Raw genomic sequence first — 20,607 nt, 5'->3', positions numbered from 1 at the left:
GCAGACATAGTCTTCCCAACGTGTCTTGGGTTTCTTCCTCGTGGCCTCCTACCGGTCGCCTAGGGAGGCGTTCGGGTGGCATCCTGACCAGATGCCCGAACCACCTCATCTGGCTCCTCTCTGGAAGAGTTTCTCACCCTATCTTCCCCCACTCGTGAACAAGACTCTTAGGTACTTGAACTCCTCCACTTGGGGCAGGGTCTCCTCCCCAACCCGGAGATGGCACTCCACCATTTTCCGGGCGAGAACCATGGACTCGGACTTGGAGGTGCTGATTCTCATCCCGGTCGCTTCACACTCGGCTACGAACCGATCCAGTGAGAGCTGAAGATCCCGGGCAGATGAAGCCATCAGGACCACATCATCTGCAAAAAGCAGAGACCTAATCCTGCGGCCACCAAACCGGAACCCCTCAACGCCTTGACTGCGACAAGAAATTCTGTCCATAAAAGTTATGAACAGAATCGGTGAGAAAGGGCCGCTGTCTGTGGCGGTCCGCTCCCAATACGATCAGTGTCAGAGCTTGGTCCACATTGACGGCAGTAAGTCGGACATGTTTCCACTGAGGCTGCCCTTTGTCTATACAATAAACAACAATTTTAATTTTTACGGTAACATTCTGGCAACTGAGCTTCCATTTTTTTCACCGTTTTATATGGAATGATTTTTAACCAGAAATACTATAATTAAATAAACAAGTACTACTACTTAAAGCAGTGGTTCTCAAATAGGGGTACGCGTACCTTTGGGGGTACTTGAAGGTATGCCAAGGGGTACATGAGATTTTTTTTTTTAATATTCTAAAAACAGCAACAATTCAAAAATCCTTTACAAATATATTTATTGAATAATACTTCAACAAAATATGAATGTAAGTTTATAAACTGTGAAAATAAATACAACAATGCAATATTCAGTGTTGACAGCTAGATTGTTTGTGGACATGTTCCATAAATATTGATGTTAAAGATTTCTTTTTTTGTGAAGAAATGTTTTGAATTAAGTTCATGAATCCAGATGGATCTCTATTAAAATCCCCAAAGAGGACACTTTAAGTTGATGATTACTTATGTGTAGAAATCTTTGTTTATAATTAAATCGCTTGTTTATTTTTCAACAAGTTTTTAGTTATTTGTATATCTTTTTTTCCAAATAGTTCAAGAGCGACCACTACAAATGAGCAATATTTTGCACAGTTATACAATTTAATAAATCAGAAACTGATGACATAGTGCTGTATTTTACTTCTTTATCTCTTTTTTTCAACCAAAATGCTTTGCTCAGATTAGGGGGTACTTGAACTAAAAAAATGTTTACAGGGGGTACATCACTGAAAAAAAGTTGAGAACCACTGACTTAAAGTACTACTTTAACATACATTGTTTTTAACAGAGAAATTCTTAAAATTTACAGTGGGTTTTACGCAGAATTATTGCAAATGGAAAAACGGTGCCACTGTACATTTCTAGAAACTGAGCTGCCATTTTTTTGTACTGTAAAATGTATGCTGTTTTTTTAACTAAAGAATTATCGCCAATGGAACTAGAGTTATTGGTTCATTAAAACTCTGGTAACCCAGCTACCATATTTTTTTTAATTTATAATCAACTGACTTTTTTTTTTTACAGTTGAAGAATGTTTTTAGTTATAACTTAGTTACTATTTACTTAATGATTGAACCAGTGACAGAACTTCTTCTACAAAAATGTGTTTAGTTAGCATGGAAAGTACATTTTACATTGCTTTTTTGAAAAACCTTTAAAAAATGCCAGTCCAGTATTTCCATTGTGAAAATGCCAGTGTACGTTTTAACTGGAGGTCCGTGAATGCACCTCGCATGAGTGTGCTTGGAGGAGAGTGAAGAAATGCCATGTGGGTGTAGGATGGATGTTAAATATACGCTGTTGGAACGGAGCACTGATGTTGTTGACGTGTTAAGTCTAAAAAGAAAGACGTCCGCGAGCGAAAGTGAAATGAGCTGCGTCAGCTCGGGTTAGCTGTCTGTGTGTGGAGCAACTGGCGTGTTGGTGTGTTGAGGACGGAGATCTCCAAAAATAACTTTTTCACTCCCAATACTGATATTGAAGCATTGGCTGATATTAATATTAATTAGGGCTGCAAAGTTAACTATGAATTTCAATAACAGCACTCATTTTTGTTACGGGCGATTAAAGTGAACACTTCCTTTTTGACCCTCCTGCCGTGCCGTAGCGGTAGAACTTGGCAGCAGTTCGCTTGTTAGTGATGAGCCAAAAGCTGCCAGGTTCTGTTGGTCTTGAACCCCTAAATGCTGAGATGGCTGGCAGGTAAACTTGGCTAAAGGGGAACATTATCACAAATTCAGAAGGGTTAAAACCAAAAAAATCAGTTCCAAGTGGCTTATTTTATTTTTCGAAGTTTTTTTCTAAATTTTACCCATCATGGAATATCCCGAAAAAAGGCTTTATAGTGCCTGATTTTCGCTATATGTAAATCCAATTGTCCATTTTCCTGTGACGTCACATAGTGACGCCAATACAAACAAACATGGCGGATAGAACAGCAAGATATAGCGACATTAGCTCGGATTCAGACTCGGATTTCAGCAGCTTAAGCGATTCAACAGATTACGCATGTATTGAAACGAAAGTTTGGAGTGTGGAGGCAGATAGCGAAAATGAAATTGAAGAAGAAACTGAAGCTATTGAGCGAATAGCTATTGAAGCTTTTCGGCGATCGCCTTCTAACCAACGATTGCATTTTTTTACCAATGGTACAACTTAAATATGTCGATTGGTAAGTGTTTGTTTGGCATTAAATGTGGGTGGAGGGAAAGGCCGGATGCAAATATAGCTACAAATGTACAGACAGATAGCCTAAATAGCATGTTAGCATTGATCAGCTGGCAGTCATGCCGTGACCAAATATGTCTGATTAGCACATAAGTCAATAACATCAACAAAACTCACCTTTGTGATTTTGTTGACTTTATCATTGGAAATGCATCTGCTTTGCGTGTCGCAGGATATCCACACATTCTTGCCATTTCTGCCATGTTAGCATCGTTTAGCATGCCGTGCTAATCGATGCACACTCCACGTAAGACACCTTTAATCCGTCCCTGATCGTGTTGTTACACCCTTTGACAAGACACCGACGAGGCATGATGTCTCCAAGGTACGGAAAACAGTTGAAAAAACGGAAAATAACAGAGCTGATTTGACTTTGTGTGTGAAATGTGTTTGAGAAAATGACAGGTTACTTCACGACGTGACGTCACGTGTGAAAGGTCATTGCTCCGACAGGCGAACAATTGAAAGGCGTTTAAATCGCCAAATTCACCCTTTTAGAGTTCGGAAATCGGTTAAAAAAACATATGGTCTTTTTTCTGCAACATCAAGGTATATATTGACGCTTACATAGGTCTGGTGATAATGTTGACCTTTAATGTCAAAAAGGAAAGAGTGCAACTGCGAAGTGCACATGCAGGAAACACTGAAACAGGAAACAATCATTCGGCCCTGACTGGAGGGCGAGGCAGGCATAAATAGCAGCCAGCTGATTGACAACAGGCGTGGCCGGTCTGTCAATCAGCGGCAGGTTAGGGGGAATAGCACTCAGGGAGACAGGCAGGGAAAGGAACCGACCGTAAGAGCGTTACACAGGAAATAAACACAAACCAAGGAAACACGACTTGACGTGAAGTGACAGATCGTCACACAAGCCAGCAGAAATGGACAAAGGTAAGTCTTCCTATTGTAAACATCAGGTTTAAAGCCAAAACAAGTTGTTCTCCCGACAAGAATGGACTATTTTTTCCCTTTCACACCTGCTGCGTGCGTCGTTCTAGAGGTGGGTGGTACCTCACTTCCGTGTGGAGATTACAGTTAAGGTGCAGTGACAACAGAACATTCAGATTGATACTGTGACTGATTTAGTAATTAAGGTGACATAAAAGCTCAACTGAAATGAATGACGATCGGCAGTAAGTCAAAAGGAGACTTGTTTTATTGCAAACTGTCGATCCGACATCAAAACATGTCTGTCACATTGAGTTTGTAACAAACCCCAAGATGCAGAGAAGGCGCCAGGCTTGTGCAGGTAAAAATGATTTAATTTGACACTAAAACAAGAACAAACAAAAGGGTACAAACAAAAGGCGCGCTCAAGGCGGAGAACAAACTTGGCTATGAACAAAAACTAGCACAAAGGCACAAGGCGGAGAACAAACTTGGCTATGAACAAAAACTAGCACAAAGGCTAACTGTGGACTAGAAACAAAAACACTTACTGTGACACGAAGGAACTATGACATGTGCAGAGTGAACAGAAGTAGACACAGCTACAACGATAAGTATTAATGACATTGACAGGTAGTGGTGACAATAATCCAGCACTGACTGGAGGGGAAGGCAGCTTTAAATAGTACCTGGCTGATTGACCCCAGGTGTGGCCAAGTGCCAATCAGCCACAGCTGGGGAGACACAGCACTCAAGGAGATAAACAGGAAACGGACAAAATAAGAGCGCTGACAGGAAACAAAGACAAACGCAGAGGAAAAACTAAAACATGGCCAAACTGTCAGGGACAAGCCTGACAATGTCAAGACATTTCCTCAAAACAATCACACACTCTTCAGTCTTCAAAATAAAAGCGCTACAGTATACATCCGGTCTAACAACGTTTAGGGTTTCTCCTTAAAGGGGAACATTATCACAATTTCAGAAGGGTTAAAACCAATAAAAATCAGTTCCCAGTGGCTTATTTTATTTTTCAAAGTTTTTTTTTAAATTTTACCCGTCCTGGAGTATCCCTGAAAAATGCTTTAAAGTGCCTGATTTTCGCTGTCTGCGAAGACACTGTCCATTTTCCTGTGATGTCACATAGCGATGCCAATACAAACAATATGGCAGTTACCACAGCAAAATATAGTGACATTAGCTCGGATTCAGACTCGGATTTCAGCTGTTTAAGCGATTCAACAGATTACGCATGTATTGAAACGGATGGTTGGAGTATGGAGGCAGATAGCGAAAAAAAAATTGAAGAAGAAACTGAAGCTATTGAGCGAATAGCTATTGACGCTATTCGGCCATGTCTGCCTTAACATCACCGGTAAAATGTGCAGACCAACGATAGGAAGTTTCGCATCTTGTGACACTGGATCAACTTAAATCCGTCGATTGATGTTTTTTTGGCGTTAAATGTGGGTGGAAGGAAACGCTGGATGCAAATACAACTACAAATGTACATGTAGCTAGCCTAAATAGCATGTTAGCATCGATTAGCTGGCAGTCATGCCGCGACCAAATATGTCTGATTAGCACATAAGTCAACAACATCAACAAAACTCACCTTTGTGATTTCGTTGACTTTATCGTTGGGAATGCATCTGCTTTGAGTGTCGCAGGATATCCAGACATTATTGCCATCTCTGTGCCATCTTTGTCGTTGCATCGCCGGTAAAAACCAAACGAGGGACATTCGCATTTCTTGACACTTGAGCAACGTAAATCCGTCGATTGGTATGTGTTTGTTTGGCATTAAATGTGGATGGAGGGAAAGGCTGGATGCAAATATAGCTACAAATGAGGAATAACAATGCAATATGTACATACAGCTAGTCTAAATAGCATGTTAGCATCGATTAGCATGCCGTGCTAATCGATGCACATTCTACGTAAATCAACTTGAATCCGTCCCTGATCGTGTTGTTACACCCTCCGACAACACACCGACGAGGCATGATGTCTCCAAGGTACGGAAAACAGTCGAAAAAACGGAAAATAACAGAGCTGATTTGACTTGCTGCGTGTAATGTGTTTGAGAAAATGGCGTAGACTACCTAGGTGACGTCACGTTCTGACGTCATCGCTCCGAGAGCGATAAATAGAAAGGCGTTTAATTAGCCAAAATTCACCCATTTAGAGTTTGTAAATCGGTTAAAAAAAATATATGGTCTTTTTTCTGCAATATCAAGGTATATATTGACGCTTACATAGGTCTGGTGATAATGTTCCCCTTTAATGTACGGGCTTCATATTAGCCGCCACACTTAACAAAACAAAGTAACATCATGTATTGTTACGCCCTGCATTATGCTAACACATTAACTTATAATGGCATTCTTTTTGTATAGTTTCAGCTTTGTAAATCCACAAAAACGTCACCATGCGTTACTATTGCGTCTGTTTAGCTGATTGGAGAGCTATCTTCCGAAGTTGGTGGGTCCATGACTTTGGTTTTCTTTGATCAGCTGTTTTGCTGCTGTGTGACAGGCACTGTTTGAGAACAATTAAGGTACCTAAATAAACATTTACAAAATATTTTGTACATTTATATACCTTCGACTTATAGTTTGGTGCAGTTAAAGTATTTACAAGTATTTTTTAATCAAATTTAGTGGGTGCAGCAGGCCCGGAAATTGCGATATTTAGGAATTTTTGGAGGCGGTGGGAGTCAGGGTGTCACAACTTGGCTTGGATTAAAGTTGTTTCTTCGATGCAGAGAATGATTTGCACGGGCGAGACGTGACTGTGAGTACATGGTTGTTTATTTAAACACTATAATAAAAAATAAACAAATTAAGGGCGCTCACAAGGAGGTAAAGACACTTGGCTATGAACAAACAAAAGACTAGCATAAATGCTGCAAACTACAAACATGAAACAAAAACACTTGAATAATAATGAACTATAAACAAAACTAGCACGATGGCATAAATACAAAAACGTACACGGCATGGAACTATGGACGAGGGCATGAAGGAGGTGCAGCATGGGTAGCGTGTGTGCGAGTGTGAAGATCCCAGAAAGCAGACAAGAAAAAGAGTGACTTAAGTAGCTATGATGATTAGTGAAAACAGGTGAGGCTGAGAACAGGGACGTGACATGACAGGTGAAAAGTAATGAGTTGGCATGGAGACGAAAACAAACCAGGAAGTGCCAAGACAGAACTTAAATGTCCAAAAAACTAAACATAACATGACCAGAACCAAAACATAAACTTACAGGCGTGACACAGGGAAGAAGGACAATGATGCATCCTGGGAGTGTTTCTCCCTCCACTGGTGATTTTATCAGAATGCCTTTGGAAAGAGCTACAGACCGATCCTGCAACGGAACATTTGCATTTTGGATGCACAGTGAGAGCTCAACTTTTAAAGTAGATGTTTGTTGAAAAGTGGCCGAAGTAAATTGGCGGCTGCTAATGATATTTGTATTTACTGTCAGTGCTAATCAGCGAACCTGATCTGAGGTGTTAAGGAGGCATTGAGGCGGATTTTCTTATTGGCATCCGAATCAGTGCCTCATAAACACATACAAAGGGCCTGATGTGATGGCATTGGTAATTGAAGCGTATATAAACCCGTGGGAGAGTTTTCGGCGCTCACAAGCACACATAAATGATCAGAAAGTGAACACACAAGCGCCCAGACTACACTCAGTGAAATAAAAATCTCATTATGCTCATGAACCTGTAGGTATGAGAGCAGTCTCTCATCTGAAGCCATGGTCTGGAATATTAAATGGCTTTCTGCTTCTCTGCAACTCCCCTGATCCCCTCGCTCTCTCTTTCCCTCTGAATATATATGCCTGCAACCTCCTCCCCAATCGCTTGCCTTCGGGATCAAACACACGCACTACCCCTGGGATCCGAGCTGGAAATGAATTGGAATTGCAGCGCTTGTCTTTTCAGGCATAAGTTATGTTCATGTCTTTGCTGTCTTGCTTTTTTTATTGCTGCTTATCTGTTTCTGTAGTTTCCATGAAAGTGGTGGACACAAAGAGGAACCTGACACTGATGTTTATGTGAAGTTAAACTGTGGGTTTGTTTCCGCAAGCTTGGTAATCCACTAAGGGGGTGTTCATACTTCTACTCCTGTACGGTGGTCCCAACAACCACTTATTTTCCTTTATTGTCCTGGTCTTTTTAATTTTTTCTTCTTTAAAGGGGAACATCATTACAATTTCAAAAGGGTTAAAAACAATAAAAATCAGTTCCCAGTGGCTTGTTGTATTTTTTTTAATTTTTTTTCAAAATTTTACCGGTCTCGGAATATCCCTAAATAAAGCTTTAAAGTGCCTTATTTTCACTATCTTCGAAACCACTATTCATTTTCCTGTGACGTCATACAGTGCTGCCAATGTAAACAAACAATGGGAATACCACAGCAAGATATAGCGACGTAAGCTCAGATTCAGACTCTGATTTCAGCAGTTTAAGCGATTTGACAGATTACGCATGTATTGAAACAGATGGTTGGAGTATGAAAGTAAAGTATTGAAGAAGAAACTGAAGCTATTGAGCGAATAGCTATTGACGCTATTGATAGCCATAGCATAGCCGAATAGCTGCGTTAGCATCGCCGGTAAAATGTGCAGACCAAACGATCAGGACTTTCGCATCTTGGGACACTGGAGCAACTTAAATCCGTCGATTGGTAAGTGTTTTTTTCGCAATAAATGTGGGTGGAAGGAAATGTAATATAGTTGCAAATGCATCTGCAGGTTATCCATACATCTCTGTGCCATGTCTGCTTTAGCACCGCCGATAAATAGCATGTTAACATCGATTAGCTGGCAGTCAACATCAACAAAACTCACCTTTGTGATTTCGTTGACTATCGTTGCAAATGCATCTGCAGGTTATCCATACATCTCTGTGCCATGTCTGCTTTAGCACCGCCGGTAAATAGCATGTTAGCGTCGATTAGCGTAGCATGTTAGCATCGATTAGCTGGCAGTCACACCACGACCAAATATGTCTGATTAGCACATAAGTCAACATCAACAAAACTCACCTTTGTGATTTTGTTGACTTTATCGTTGCAAATGCATCTGCAGGTTATCCATACATCTCTGTGTCATGTCCGTCATTGCCGGTCAAATGAGGAAACACCCCGGCACATTCAATGGGGGTCTGGCGGCAGACACTTTCGCATCTTCGGGCCAGTGGTGCAACTTGAATCCCTCCCTGTTAGTGTTGTTACACCCTCCGACAACACACCGACGAGGCATGATGTCTCTAAGGTTCCAAAAAATAGTCGAAAAAACGGAAAATAACAGAGCTGACACCCAATGTTTACCTAGGCGACGTCACATTCTGACATCATGGCCTCCAGAGCGATAAACAGAAAGGCGTTTAATTCGCCAAAATTCACCCATTTACAGTTCGGAAATCGGTTAAAAAAATATATGGTCTTTTTTCTGCACCATCAAGGTATATATTGACACTTACATAGGTCTGATGATAATGTTCCCCTTTAAAAAGGTACTTTGTGCAAACAGTACTGTTTGGTTTGCATTAACACAGCTCCCTATCTTAGCGTACCAAAAAATGCATTAAAGGGGTCATATTACAATGTTTTGTCCATTTATTAGTATTGCTTTTGTCAAAATACACACATTTTAAAACAATCAAACAGCTTGTGTGTACTAATATATTACTTACAGTATAAACACTTTGTAGGACTCAACAATAGTCAAGACTGGTACATTCCACTCAATGGCAAAGACTACTGTAAGAATAATTGTATCTAAGTTATTACAAAACTTTCTGTTTCAATGAGTTCCCAGCGAGCAGACAAAAGCTGTCTTTAAACCTACCAAGAAGAAGGCTTGTAAAACTCCACTGTGTAGGATGGGAAGCAACATGAAGGTGTTCTGTTTCTTTCATGTAGTGTAATCCACAGAAAGATTTTGTATTGACCCAAGAACTACAAAAGTGGAGAGGAAACAGGGCCTGACTCCCCTCAAGGCGACCTATTCTTTGAACTGTTTTACGACCTTTTCTTTTGAACCGTTTTATAATCAAAGGCGATGGCTGTTTACGACCCCCATCCATTAGAAACAGCTGTTGCCATGTAATCAGGGAAAGTCCAAATAAAAGAGGAGGCATACAATCTTTCACCAGAGCGTGCTGGGAGACTGTACAAGAGTACAGCCCAGAAGTCTCTCTTCAATTGAGCCAAATTTATTCTGTCTCTGTTTAATTATTTGCTTCTTATCTTGTTTAATAGATGTCATCAGTGTTTGAACCTGACAATGATATCCTGAATACGGCAGTACACGGAGGACAAACTGAAATGAATACATACTTACTGCGATATCTTATTACCTTAACAAACAAAACCAAATCCATGGTCATGGACTCACGAGCTACGGATGCTATTTCTCCAATCAGCGAAACAGATTCAATAATTCCACGTAACATTTTGGTGAATTCACAAAACTGAAAAAGTACAAAAAGAATGCCATCCATCCATCCATCCATTTTCTACCGCTTATTCCCTTTCGGGGTCACGGGGGGCGCTGGCGCCTATCTCAGCTACAATCGGGCGGAAGGCGGCCATAGTAAGTTAAATTTAAAGTTTAAGTACCACTGATTGTCACACATAAACTAGGTGTGTTGAAATTACCCTCTGCATTTGACCCATCCCTTTGTTCCACCCGCTGAGAGGTGAGGGGAGCAGTGAGCAGCACCGGTGGCCGCGCTCAGGAATCATTTGGTGATTCAACCCCCAATTCCAACCCTTGATGCTGAGTGCCAAGCAGGGAGGTAATGGGTCCCATTTTTATAGTCTTTGGTATGACTCGGCCGGGTTTGAACTCAATCTCAGGGCGGACACTCTAACCACAAGGCCACTGAGCAGGCTTGATAATAATAATAATACCAACACTAATACTAAAGTGTTAGCATATTCACTAATGCTAATGACGCTAGCCTGATTATGTCACGATAGCACGTTCAAATATGCATCAAAACATTACAATCAAACGTGTGACAGTTTAGTAGCTACAAATTGTTTTAGTTAAATTGTAAAACTTACAAACGTAACTTGGAGTGATGAATGAAGAATCTTTTCAAGCCGAAACGCCAGGGACAAATATACTTCTGGCAGGAAGTACATTGTCAACCAGCAGCAACTGATGTGAGCAAACTCGTCTAAAAGATGACACCGTAGCACAAACAATAACACACCTTTTCAGGTATTATTTGAATACAATTTATTACTGCCGTTAGCAAAAAAAATTCCATAAATAAGCCGCATTGTTTCATAAGCCGAACAGCTTGAATCGTTGTAAAAAAGTAGCGGCTTATAATCCGGAAAATACGGTATACCCATTTGAAAAAGATCTTATAGCTCGGTTGGCAGAGTGGCTGTGCCAGCAACTTGAGGGTTGCAGGTTCGATTCCCGCTTCCGCTATCCTAGTCACTGCCGTTGTGTCCTTGGGCAAGACACTTTACCCACCTGCTCCCAGTGCCACCCACACTGGCTTAAATGTAACTTAGATATTGGGGTTTCACTATGTAAAGCGCTTTGAGTCACTAGAGAAAAGCGCTATATAAATATAATTCACTTCACTTCACTAATTTTGTTGGGGTTTTTTACAGACAACATCCATAGAGTTTAAATTGTCTGTGTACTGTGTAGTGCCCGTAGCCTAAACAGCACCGCCATCTAATGTTTTGGAATTGCAACTGCATGCAAAATCTGTTATATAATACTTGCAAATGAGCCTCACAAGTGTTGGAAAACCAAATATAACAACTGGACAGCACAGTAATTATTATCAACCCCCATTAAATATTACAGTAAAGTTCAAATGTGAAAAGGTGCCCATCCCCATGTTACGTACAAGTCATGTGACGTAACTGACGCATTCAAATAACATCGTCTTGGTGACATATGCTCGTCAAACTTTTGTTTCTAGAGTGGAATTTTTCTCAGCTGGGATGTAAAGATGAGTATAAAATAGAGATAGAGAACTAGAGATAGAGAAATAGAGATAGAGAAATAGAGAATAAAGAGCAAGCATATTACTTATATATTATAATTAATTTCAAATTAATTGTTCATTTGACCTGAAAGAGAACAAAAACAAAAATATATTAAAATAATACACACAACAGATTGACTCATTAACCCTATTGGAAATCCAAAAATAGAGGCTTGGTATGTTTTGTGCAATTCAATTGTTCTCCAAACCATTTATATCATCTGTCTTCTTTAAATGAGCCAAAAATGGTAACGCTAAACAAAAAACAACACATTTGTTTGCAATGACAGAAATTTATTTCTAAAACCGCTAAAAACACCATTTTTGATTCCACGCTATCCTGTCATAAACTCATGTAATAATTTAGGTTTGGATGTCAATTTGGACGAGTGGCTTTCTACTTCTTTCTATTTATTTTTTATATTTTTCCACCAGACTTTTGTTTCCCCTACTTCTTCCCATTCAAAGCATCCATCCATCCATCCATCCATTTTCTACCGCTTATTCCCTTTTAGGGGTTGCGGGGGGCGCTGGCGCCTATCTCAGCTACAATCGGGTGGAAGGCGGGGTACACCCTGGACAAGTCGCCACCTCATCGCAAGGCCAACACAGATAGACAGACAACATTCACACTCACATTCACACACTAGGGCCAATTTAGTGTTGCCAATCAACCTATCCCCAGGTGCATGTTTTTTGGAGGTGGGAGGAAGCCATTCAAAGCATGCAGCAAAAATTCTGCATGCCTGCATTGCTACTGTAATGATATGTGTGTCATTATTGATCGTGGATAATGGTGTGTCTATCAGACAAAGTGTACAGTCAAACCCAAAAGTATGCATAGGTCTACTGTAAACCTTGCAAATTCAACTTAAAGTTACTTTTATTTGATCAGCAAGGTTTTCTTGCTTGAAAATTACACAGGTGTCTCCCAGGAGACAATATGATGATAAACAAGAGGATCAGTTGTGGGGAAAAAAATGCTTTTTAATCTTTTACTGTATTCACATTCGAACAAAATATTTACTTTGATTGACTTTGGACAAAAATTGGCCAATGGTTTGATTAGTTTCGGTCTTAACTCTTGTATGTGTGTGTTTGGACAAAAATGTGGTAACTTTGTCAACCTAAAACCCATTGTGCTCGAAAGGTTTTTTTATTATAATATGTACAGGGACCCGAGGGTTCCTGGTTCAATCCCCACCTAGTACCAACCTTGCCACATCCGTTGTGTCCTTGAGCAAGACACTTCACCCTTGCTCCTGATGGGTGCTGGTTAGCACCTTGCATGGCAGCTCCCTCCATCAGTGTGTGAATGTGTGTGTGAATGGGTGAATGTGGAAGTAGTGCCAACGCGCTTTGAGTACCTTGAAGGTAGAAAAGCGCTATACAAGTACAACCAACTTATCACTTAAGCAATATTTGGACATAGGACACAAATTACTATATGGGGGAACTTTACCAGACAAGTTTGTTTTATTAATGGGTTTGGATCATTCCTGACGACAGGAGTTTGTTCACAACAAACCTTTACACAAAGGGCCTGAACTAATAAAGGTTTGCATGTACAACAATGTACGCAAACTTAATAGGACACGCACAGCTGATCTACTAAACAAGTGCTAAGAGGACTGAAGTGAATAAAATAAGGAGTTTAATCCATTTAGCTTGTATGTCTTCATGAAAATGCTGAAAATGCTGAATAAATGCTGATCATCAGAACGCCCACACTACTGGGAGGGGAAGATGCCAATTAACCTATTTAGCGAACACTGTGTAATTTATCAAGACTAAAACTGCAGCCGCTGTTTCGCGTCTATATTTAGTATGTCTGGAATGTGTAGCAGTTGCACAGAAATGGCTGTGAGAAAGGAGGCGATCGCTCGGCAGCTCCGTCCTCTGTGTGCTTGTCAACAGTAAAAATATTAGACATATCGTCTACTCAGCAATATCATTTAAAATAGTTTTAGCTCATGGATGACTTAAAGGCCTAGTGAAATGAGATTGTGTTATTTAAACGGGGATAGCAGGTCCATTCTATGTGTCATACTTGATCATTTCGCGATATTGCCATATTTTTGCTGAAAGGATTTAGTAGAGAACATCGACGATAAAGTTCGCAACTTTAGGTCGCTAATAAAAAAGCCTTGCCTTTACCGGAAGTAGCAGACGATGTGCACGTGGCGTCACTGGTTGTAGGGCTCCTCAGTTTGTTTACAATTATAGCCAGCAGCAGCAAGAGCTATTCGGACCGAGAAAGCAAGAATTTCCCCATTAATTTGGGCGAGGAAGAAAGATCCGTGGATGAGGAAATTTAGAGTGAAAGCCTAGAAAAAGAAAAAAAAAGCGAGAGCAGTGAGAGCGATTCAGATGTTTTTAGACACATTTACTAGGATAATTTGGGGAAATCCCTTTTTGCCTATTGTGTTGCTTGTGTTTTAGTGAGTTAAATAGTACCTTAAAGTCGGAGGGGTGTGGCCACGGGTGTGTTGATGCCAGAGTCTCTGAGAGAAGTCACGGCAGCTGCAGGAGGATGCTGGCTCCGCTGATCTCCGGTAAGAGGCGACTTATTTCCACAATTTTCTCACCGAAAACTGCCGGTTGATATGTAGTCGGGATCCATGTTCGCTTGACCGCTCTGATCCATAGTAAAGCTTCACCTCCGGGAATTTTAAACAAGGAAATATCGTGTTTTTGTGTGGCTAAAGGCTAAAAGCTTCCCACCTCCATCTTTCTACTTTGACTTCTCCATTATTAATTGAACAAATTGCAAAAGATTCAGCAACACAGATGTCCAGAATACTGTGTAATTGCGCGATGAAAAGAGATGAATTTTAGCCGTAAGTGGTGCTGGGCTAATATGTCCCCTCCAACCAATAGCGTCACAAACACACGTTATCCTTGCGTCATCATTCCGCGACGTTTTCAACAGGAAACGCCGCGTGAAATTTAAAATTGTAATTTAGTAAACTAAACCGGCCGTATTGGCATGTGTTGCAATGTTAATATTTCATCATTGGTATATAAACTATTAGACTGCGTGGTCGGTAGTAGTGGGTTTCAGTAGGCCTTTAAGCAGCTGATGTTTTTGTTCAGTGACGCACATATATACAGTACAGGCCAAAATGCATTTTCTTTATTTTCATGACTATTTACATTTTAGAGTGTCACTGAAAGCTTTAAAACTATGAATGAACACACATGGAGTTATGTACTTAACAAAATAAGGTGAATGGGGAGTGCCTCGCCATACGGTGGGCGGTTGGTGCCCTCCAGTACTACCTCCTGGGGCGCTCAGTCAGCCTCTGCCTGGACCACAAACCCCTCCTGTGGCTCCACCGTATGAAGTATGCCAAAACGCGGATCACCCGTTAGTATCTAGCTTTACAACCCTACAACTTCAGAGTGATCGACAGGCCGGGGGCACAGATGGCCGTGGCTGACTTCCTCTCCCACTCCCACACGGGGCGGGGGAAGTAGGCGTGGCCGGAAGGCTTCCGGGCCTGAGTCTGGCGGTGGAGGTATTTGAAGGGGGGCGTGACCTGCGGGCCTGCCGCGGAGCGGGGTGTGTAAGGACCGGCCTGTAAGCAGCGGCAGGTGAGTAGATTGCCCGGCTGGGACTTATTATCTAATCACCTGTCGCCTTTATTTGCGGCGGCCGGACAGAGACATGTTGTTGTAGTTGAAGCCAGAGAGAGACACCCCCAGAGACAAATCATATTGCTGGAAAGCAAGCCACCCCCGGGTGTTGATTAAAATAAAATACTCAATTCAAACTGTTTACAGGGCACTCGAAGATCCGTCAGCCAGGAGAACCCACAACAAAAGGGAAACCTCACACATGTCTTATACTGCAGTTTCTTCAAAATGATTACTTTTTGGGACACTCTTGGCATTGTCTTGATGAGCTTCAAGAGGTAGTCACCTGAAATGGTTTGCATGTCACAGGTGTGCTTGAAGCTCATCAAGAGAATGCCAAAAGTGTGCAAAGCGGTAATCAGAGCAAAGTGAGCTATTTTGAAGAAACTAGAATACAAAACATGTTTTCAGTTTTTCCACCTTTTTTGGTTAAGTACATAACTCCACATGTGTTCGTTCATTCATAGTTTCCAGGCCTTCAGTGACTATCTACAATGTAAATAGTCATGAAAATACAGAAAAACTCATTGAATGAGGAGAAGGTGTGTCCAAACTTTTGACTTGTACTGTATGTATGTGTATGGTTGTGGAGGGAAAGTGTAGTCAGCTCTGCTCGTAGGAGGAAAAGTCACCGCCACTGTCCAATTGTACTAAAGACGAGCACCAGCGGGCAGGGGCGGGGCATGTGCTGACGGCAAGACACAGCTGGCAGGTGATTAGATTTCACAATGTTGTATGATCATATCTATGAACAAAACTTCTCGCAATATGCATTTACTTGCGTCTGGAACATTCCAGCACACACTCGCACTTTGAGCGCTAAAAAAAGTGTGTCCCTTTTTCGAAGCACTGCAGGACTGCTTGTAAAAATGCCCAGCAAAAGTGCCCGCTGCTTGCTTCAAAACATAGCAAAACGCCACAGGTAGGAGCACGACGCCATGAATGTGCAGTAAACAATCGAGTGTCTCAATGGTGAAAGCTGCGTAGTACATGCAAAACCATTCATTCAAATAAGGCGGTCTGCACCAGTTAGCAATCGTACACGCGGTCTTGGTAGATCACACTCAACACGCTCACTAATAGTACACGCAATTTTATTGTTTGCACTTGCTGTTTAACGTGTGTTACGAAGATCTTACAAACCCCTTTTCCATATGAGTTGGGAAATTGTGTTAGATGTAAATATAAACGGAATCAATGATTTGCAAATCATTTTCAACTCATATTTAGTTGAATATGCTACAAAGACAACATATTTGATGTTCAAACTGACAAACTTTTTTTTTTTTTTCAAATAATCATTAACTTTAGAATTTGATGCCAGCAACACGTGACAAAGAAGTTGGGAAAGGTGGCAATAAATACTGATAAAGTTGATGAATGCTCATCAAACACTTATTTGGAACATCCCGCAGGTGTGCAGGCTAATTGGGAACAGGTGGGTGCCATAATATCATCAAAAGGTTCAGAGACTCTGGAGAAACCACAAGCGGCATGGCCGGAAACCAACATTTAATGACCGTGACCTACGATCACTCAGATGGCACTGTATCAAAAACCGACATCAATCTCCAAAGGATATCACCACATGGGCACAGGAACACTTCAGAAAACCACTGACACTAAATACAGTTCGTTGTTACATCTGTAAGTGCAAGTTAAAGCTCTACTATGCAAAGCCAAAGCCATTTATCAACAACATCCAGAAACGCCGCCGGCTTCTCGGGGCCCGAGATCATCTAAGATGGACTGATGCAAAGTGCAAAAGTGTTCTGTGGTCTGACATGTCAGCATTTCAAATTATATTTGGAAATATTCGACATCGTGTCATCCGGACCAAAGGGGAAGCGAACCATCCAGACGGTTATCTATGCAAAGTTCAAAAGCCAGCATCTGTGATGGTATGGGGGTACATTAGTGCCCAAGGCATGGGTAACTCACACATCTGTGAAGGCACCATTAATGCTGAAAGGTACATACAGGTTTTGGAACAACATATGCTGCCATCAAAGAGCCGTCTTTTTCATGGACGCCCCTGCTTATTTCAGCAAGACAATGCCAAGTCACATTCAGCACGTGTTACAACATAAATTGGTTGGACTGGCGGGCAGCAAACTGCCCTAGTGTATCCCTGGAGCTTTTTCGAAAATTGTGAAAATGAAAAGAGATGGGGGGGGGAAAGTATGTTTTTCCTTTTAATATGATTTCTGTACGAGGAAAAATATGACACAAACCTAATTGTTAGAATTTCCACTGTTTATATTAAACGTGCTTCACTGAAGAGAATCTTAGGCAAGTGCTGTTTTGTCCTACTAGTTTTCGCAGACCTTGAACGCACCGTAGTTTTTCTCCAACGCTGCCACAGAAAGACATGCTTTATGCCACTCCTTCTTTGTCTCATCTTGTCCACCAAGTGTTTTAAGCTGTGCCTGAATGCACAAAGGTTTGTTGATGTTACTGACTTGTTGGAGCGCTAATCAGACATATTTGCTGCAAGCTCATCAATGCTAACAAGCTATTGAGGCTAGCTGTATCAATCAATCAATGTTTATTTATATAGCCCCAAATCACAAATGTCTCAAAGGACTGCACAAATCATTACGACTACAACATCCTCGGAAAAACCCACAAAAGGGCAAGGAAAACTCACACCCAGTGGGCAGGGAGAATTCACATCCAGTGGGACGCCAGTGACAATGCTGACTATGAGAAACCTTGGAGAGGACCTCAGATGTGGGCAACCCCCCCCCCCCACCCACCCCCCACCCCCCCTAGGGGACCGAAAGCAATTAATGTCGAGCGGGTCTAACATGATACCGTGAAAGTTCAATCCATAGTGGCTTCAACACAGCCGCGAGAGTTCAGTTCAAAGCGGATCCAAGACAGCAGCGAGAGTCCTGTCCACAGGAGACCATCTCAAGCGGAGGCGGATCAGCAGCGTAGAGATGTCCCCAATCGATACAGGCGAGCGGTCCATCCTGGGTCCCGACGAGCGGTCCATCCTGGGTCTGGACTCTGGACAGCCAGTACTTCATCCATGGTCATCGGACCGGACCCCCTCCAGAAGGGAGGGGGGGACATAGGAGAAAGAAAAGAAGCGGCAGATCAACTGGTCTAAAAAGGAGGTCTATTTAAAGGCTAGAGTATACAGATGAGTTTTAATGTGAGACTTAAATGAGACTTAAATGTATGTACCATGAATTGATTAACGTGGACCCCGACTTAAACAAGTTGAAAAACTTATTCGGGTGTTACCATTTAGTGGTCAATTGTACGGAATATGTACTGTACTGTGCAATCTACTAATAAAAGTATCAATCAATCAATCAACATATTGCATCATTATGCCTCATTTGTAGGTATATTTGAGCTTATTTCATTTCCTCTACTTATGTCCTCCGTGTATTTAATTTATTTTTGCATGTTTCATGACACAATATCTGCATGTAATAGTGGCTGCATTTCTGACGGTTGTTTGTATGCCATTGTGGATCACAGCAAACGTTACATAGCTTGCAAAGATTGTAATAAATCTATTAGAATTAGACAGCCTGCTGTTACCTTTAACGTAGACACACACATCTATCTATACCTTTGGCCATTTTCACCCTCTAAGAAGCATTTACTAATGTTTTCCAATGTAAAAATGTGTTGAATAAATACCACGTTTCAACATTTCTGTCAACAAAGATTTGCATCAGCATGCGACACATAGTCATTTTGATAGTAGGCTATAAAAGCTAATTTAGACACTTACATTATGTGTTGCCTTCTTTATAACACGTATATACGGCTTTTACTTTTTTGCAGCTTCAGACAGATTTTTTGTTTTTGTATTTTTGTTACAATATGGCTCTTTCAACATTTTGGGTTGCCGACCCCTAGACGTTGGCTGCAGAGACACAGGCAATGCAGTCGTCATTACTAAATAGAGTGGATGTTGCGGCAAAACAGCAAAGTACAAACAAAGTACTCAATTAAATAATGCGAACAAAAGACGCTGCACAAAGGAAGAGCATAGTGAAGAAAACCAGTAACAAAAATTCTGAAAGTGTATGCTCATGAAATGGCGAAAGCAACTGCAGGCGGACAAGAAAGGGAACCAGCTCTCACAGTTGGTACGCAATCCGGCGTCTTTTTTGCCGCAGCCACTGTGCTTAAAAAGACAACTAATTGCAGAGTGGCTGCCGCTGTGCCCCAATGCTCTGCCTCTCAGTGGAAGTCAAGGAGTATGGAAGCACAAGAGAACACAAGTTGGCAAAACATTACAAAATGAAAAGAAGATTGCAAACACAAAATTTGACGGATTAGAATAGGTTGATTAGAATTTGCATCACTTCTTCATTAAGGAGGTATGGGTATTGGAAGATGGAGGTTACAGATGTTAAATGGTGACGGCAAGTCTTTCTGATCTCAGTAGGACCCACGGCCACCATCGTGGAGCAATCTGTACTTCTGACCAGTCCCCATGGCAACTGGTATGGTGTGTGCCACGGTGTGTGTGCACACGAGTGTACATCCTCTTGAGGTGGAGGAGGTGATCTAATATGTTGGTGAAATTCTAATATAATAAAAATTTCAAAAAAACTATTACCTACATTCCCCTAGCTTCATCTGATGTTCCCAATTGTCAACATCTACTGACCTTCTCAACATCTTTGCAATCAAACAAAAACAAGTAAAAAGCAACAGTAAGAATTCTTCAATAAAATATAATTTTTCTGCATAACGTTGTTATAATATATAGTTTGATTTCTTTGGTCCGTTTTTGCAAAAACAGGCTATGTTGCAGACAAACCCCCACTCTGCTTAGTATCCAAGTTTTGTCTTGTCCGAGCTACTGTGACTCATTCCCTTAGCATATTAATAATAATGAGAATATTAATAATAATAATAATGGTAATGATCATGATAATTGTTAAGGTCTTGGTAAAGTGAGGATGACCCCAGGATGCACAGACAGGATACAAGGTGGAATTACAAAAAATGTAAATTTTAATTAGAAAAAAAGGGATAACTAAGGGCGATGGGGCAGAAACACACACTATGTAATCTGGACAAAAAAGGTTCCTCAGAGATTGGCAGGAGAAAGGGCCAGTGCACACTGAGCAGGGCAGGAGTCCAACAAAAGAAATCCTTCTACCTCAGGTGGACTAGGAAATAAACACACAAGAGGTTAGGGAATTCAGGACAAAGTAGCGAAAA

The sequence above is a fragment of the Nerophis ophidion genome, linkage group LG13, assembly GCF_033978795.1.
Source record: "Nerophis ophidion isolate RoL-2023_Sa linkage group LG13, RoL_Noph_v1.0, whole genome shotgun sequence".
NCBI classification, from domain to species: Eukaryota; Metazoa; Chordata; class Actinopteri; order Syngnathiformes; family Syngnathidae; genus Nerophis; species Nerophis ophidion.
The sequence above is the reverse complement of the archived record's forward strand: the minus strand, read 5'-3'. Positions refer to the sequence as shown.